Source organism: Alosa sapidissima, chromosome 24, assembly GCF_018492685.1.
Source record: "Alosa sapidissima isolate fAloSap1 chromosome 24, fAloSap1.pri, whole genome shotgun sequence".
NCBI lineage: Eukaryota > Metazoa > Chordata > Actinopteri > Clupeiformes > Clupeidae > Alosa > Alosa sapidissima.
Window position 1 is genome coordinate 4,967,345 of NC_055980.1, and position 5,000 is coordinate 4,972,344.

The 5,000-nt window shown below is 47.8% G+C and overlaps 1 protein-coding gene across 4 annotated transcripts in view; it reads right to left on the minus strand.

The window, feature by feature from the left end:
- The window catches only part of LOC121699722 (ankyrin repeat and fibronectin type-III domain-containing protein 1), a 107,293-nt gene that overhangs the window by 81,783 nt on the left and 20,510 nt on the right, over positions 1 to 5,000 (minus strand). For 2 of the 4 annotated variants that reach the window (XM_042082066.1, XM_042082067.1), the window contains one exon: positions 528 to 691. The exons of 1 other annotated variant lie outside the window; for it this stretch is intronic. The gene's annotated coding sequence lies outside the window, so the exon portion shown is untranslated. Of the gene's footprint in view, positions 1 to 527; positions 692 to 3,854; positions 4,053 to 5,000 lie in introns of those variants that run through there. One more of the 4 variants, XM_042082068.1, reaches the window with a different exon arrangement.

A 5,000-nucleotide genomic window follows, 5' to 3' on the forward strand; every position in this document is an offset into this window, starting at 1 on the left:
CTTTGGTGCACATGACAATTTAACATACTCGCTCCCACACACACACACATACACACACACACACACAAAGAGACAAAGAGTGAGGAAAGGGGGGAAATGGAGGGAGAAAGAGAGAGAGAGAGAGAGAGAGAGAGAGAGAGAGAGAGAGAGAAAGAGAGAGAGAGAGAAAGAGTGTTGGATAGGAGAACAGAGAGAAGAGGCGAGGCTTTGAAGGTCATGTCCATCCTCTCATGAGGAAGAGGACTTGACTCTAAAGCTTTCTGAGAGAGAGGATTTCACAATCCCAACCCCACAATCTTATACCACCTGATGAGGAAGAGAGCTCTAAATCTTCCTGAGAGAGCGGATTCACACACACACACACACACACACCACAAGTGTGTATGCTGATGGAGAGCTCTACTTTGAACACGAAGTAAGTATTTCAGAGAATGCACATGCCTACACACATGTGCAATCACACACACACACACACACACACACACACACATGCACACACACACACACACTTCTGCTTTCATACACACCTGGAGAAGGTAAAGTGCAGGCTTTGGAGTGGCCAGGACTGGAGGGTAGCCGTCGGCGTGGCGGACTTTCACTAATCACACGTGCCACAGTGGGGGACTGGGGGATGCTGGGTAACGTGCGAGATTTAGCCAGCAGCGGCCTCTGCAGCTTTCGCTCCAACGACCTGCAGATATTTAGAAACCATTAGCAACCCATGCAGAACACCAACAATAAACAGCAGCACCCAACACACAATGGGAATGAGCAATTCAGCATTTTACACTGGTGTGCACATCTGTGATGGGGAATCGTAGCCAAACATTTATGAGAGTCTTTTCCATTGGTGGCTTGGACCAGTAAGAAAACACAAACCATGGCATGGGCTTCAAAGACACTGTGTCTGGCTAATGCCACCTGTATATAGAGAGAAGAGCTAGGAGGCCCGGCAGTTAGATATATATTTTTAAAAGCCTGACCTGTCATTAAATCTGACCACACTGCAGAGCAGAGCTAACCCAGGTGTGGAGAGTCTTGTACAATAATGGTGCTGGCTACGCAGCAAGACGATGCGGAATGTGCCCTGGCCAATACATATTCAGCAGTCTCTTTCTCTCCTTCTGTGTGTGTGTGTGTGTGTGTGTGTGTGTGTGTGTGTGTGTGTGTGTGTGTGTGTTTATTATTGAGCCATCTCTGCGCCTGGCAGAGTTCCCTGTGAGGGAGTGAGGTACGGTCCAGGTGCTGGCCGTTTGGAACACGCTGCAGCGACCCCTGCTGGTGAGATGAGGCAAGGAGGGCACTGCACTGCAGGTGTTTAAACACCATTCTATTAACATTTCATTAGGCCTGAGGAAGCCCTGAGGACTCTCCCACTCATACCTGGAGATGGAGCACTTTATGGGAGCGTCTTCGTACATGCACTATGTCAATGGGAAACATTCATAGGGAGCACTGTGACAGAGGCTGAGATGTTACAGTGTGGTCAAGCGCGAAGGTGTGGTGTGTGTGTGTGTGTGTGTGTGTGTGTGTGTGTGTGTGTGTGTGTGTGTGACTGTGTGTGCGAGTGTGAGTGTGAGAGAAAGAATGAATGAGGGCAAAACAGCGAGTGAGAGACAAAGATGTCTCGCTGAGAGACAGAAGGATGTTTGTATTTAAGTCTGTGTGTGTGCCTTCCCGATCTGATATATTACACAAAAGGAGTAAATCTATCACTGCCAGTCTCATCCTAAGGGTACTGCCTAAAGAATTCCATTAGCAACAATTCTCTCTCTCTCTAACACACACACACACACACACACACACACACACACACACACACACACACACACACACACTCTCTCTCTTCAGTGCAAACACCAGTTGTCAAACACTGTGGCACATATTTAGCATAAAACAACTTAACATTTACCCAACCCCCTCTAAACCCACCCAAAGACGCTGTGGGGGACGCTGGCTGTGTCTGTGTGTGTTCATCTGCACTCAGAGGGGGAAATATGTCAAAGGCTCAACTCATTCATATGCGCAGTAATTCATCTGTTGTTACACAATGCCCACTGTGAACAGTGAGCCTCAGTTTTTGTTTCTCAGAAAAAAATAAACGCACGCAGAGACATACACAGAAAGACAAGCACACACACGCATACACACACACACACACTGAGAGAGAGGGTGATAGAGAGAGAGGGTGATAGAGAGAGAGAGAGAGAGAGAGAGAGAGAGAGAGAGAGAGAGAGAGAGAGACAGAGTACAATCCGCAGCCACAAATAAAACGAAACAGATACAATTGGTATTATGTAAACGGTCAACAGAAGAATGCCACAGATTTTACGGCAACACTATCACCAACAACAACAACGACAACTACATCACTACCAACAACAACACCAACAGCAACAATAACAACAACAACAGCAACAGCAGCTGTAGCAGCTGCAAAATAATAATATGTTATTTAATATTCACAAACATTCATAAACAAACCATTTACAGTCATTTCATCAGATGCACATGAGGAGCCTTTTTATCTCCTGGACGTGGTCCAGCGTCCATGTTCAAATAAAACCTCTACTTCTGTCCTCCAGACCTGTTGCTAAGTGACTCTATAAAATAGAGACAGAAGAGGACTGAGAGAGTGTCAGTGGTATGCCTCTGTGTCTGTGAGTGTCAGTGGTATGCCTCTGTGTCTGTGAGTGTCAGTGGTATGTGTCTGTCCTTCCCTGCATGTGGGGTGCAAGTGTATGTCGGAAGTGTGTGTAACCATGTGCATGTGTGTGTATGAAGTGTGTATAACCATGTGCATGTGTGTGCCCTTGTGTGTGTGTATGTTGGCTTTTTGTTGTACTTAAGGACTTAATTGACTCATCACAGGGATTGACTGGCTTGAGGGTTCACTCACCTGGCTCTGTGGCTCCTAATTAATATGTGATTAAACCTACATTTCCAATTTCCACCCCACCCCCCTACCCCTACCCGTACACACACACACACACACACACACACACACACACACACACACACACACACACACACACAGTAAAAGAAGATTATAATATGAGCACCACTTTTATCTCCAGAGAGCAGCTCTCTGACACGAGAGAGAGAGATGGAATGCTGAACAGAGAGAATAAGTAGTGGACAGAGAGACAGACTGAGGGAGGGGTGGCAGATCAGGGCAAAACAAGTGTGTGTATGCGAAAAGAGAGGAGACACACAGAGATAGAGAAAAAATTATTCAAACTATACATTCAGCCTTTAATCCAGAGCTGTCAAGAGACTGCTTGTATTAGTGTGTGTGTGTGTGTGTGTGTGTGTGTACAGTATGTGTGTGTGTGTGTGTGTGTACAAATATACTTGAGTCAGAAGATTAAAATGTCTTTGTCTACTTCTTTTGCCACCTCCTGCTAATAAACACAGACTTACAGATTACAGATCAAATCCACAGCTTTCTTCTAAAACATGTACCCTCTCTGGATCTAGACATCTGTCTTCTCTTCTCTCTCTCTCTCTCTCTTTGGAAAACACTGAAAGACGCCACACTGTAGAACTACAGCATATTCACACTTTTCTCTACTCAATGCAGTCAGCATTCAACCATAAGCAGCCAACCCATAACACACAGAGCATGCACACAGTCACACCAAACTGCACGTGTGTCTGACTTTGATTACAGCGCTGCCCCTGCTGCTGCATGCACCTCTCCCTATCTTGCCAAGACACATAAATATACACACACACACACACACACACACACACACACACACGCACGCACGCTCACACACATACACACACCACACGCAAACAAACACGCACAGGAAATACAAACAAATACACACAAACACACACGTGTGTACCTGGCCTCAGCTGCTGTGTAACAGTAGCTTCCACTCCGGCGAGATTCTCTGCCTCCGCGGATCTCGTCTCGAGACCGTCGGCGGTTGAAGTAGTCCGTGAGTTTACCGAAACTCGCCATACTGTACGTATGTGTGTGAGGGTGTGTGTGTGTGCGTGTGTGAGAATCCCGCTCCTGTCATCTAACCACACCCCCTGACGGGTCCCTGCTTTACCTGGCTCTCCTCGTCACACATGCCCACACACACTCGCATCCTCTCGGGCAGTCTCCAGCAGGTGCACACACACACACACACACACACGCACGGGGTTACAGAGAGAGCGCACTAGGAGAGCGAGCCAATGCCGTGTCCTCCATGGCTAGCGTCTGCGCACGCACACACACACACAAAAAACACACACACACACACTCACAGAAAATATATTGCTCTGAAAATAGCAGCGTTTGTGACTGCCTTGCAACCAACACAGCAGGAGCAAAATCCCTACTGCTCTCCTCTGCTGAGCGGGAGAGTGGGGGAGAGAGAGAGAGAGAGAGACGACCGTGTGAGTGTGTGGGGATGCATGTGTGAGAGAGACAGAGAGCGCGAGAGAAAGAGAGAGAAAGAGAGAGAGAGAGAGAGAGAAAGAGAGAGAAAGAGAGGGGGGTTACTGAGGAGAAGGAGGGAGCACACAGCGTGAAACAGAAGAAACAGAGGGAAGCCAGCAAGAAAGAGTGACGAGGGGAGAGGAGGAAGAAATGAGCAAACAGTATTAGAGCAGCATCTGTGTTGCAGCCAATCTCATCTGCTCTCTCCCTCTAGTGCTCACTCTCTCACAACCTCTCCTCTCTTCCCCCGGCTCAGTCAATCCCTCTCTCTCTCTCTCTACTCCCTACTCACTCTCTCACAACCTCTCCTCTTCCCCCGGCTCAGTCAATCCCTCTCTCTCTCTCTCTACTCCCTACTCACTCTCTCACAACCTCTCTCCTCTTCCCCCGGCTCAGTCAATCCCTCTCTCTCTCTCTCTACTCCCTACTCACTCTCTCACAACCTCTCTCCTCTTCCCCTGGCTCAGTCAATCCCTCTCTCTCTTTCTCTCTCTCCTCATTCTCTCACAACCTCTCCTCTCTTCCCCTAGCTCAGTCAGTCCTTCTCTCTCTTTCTCTC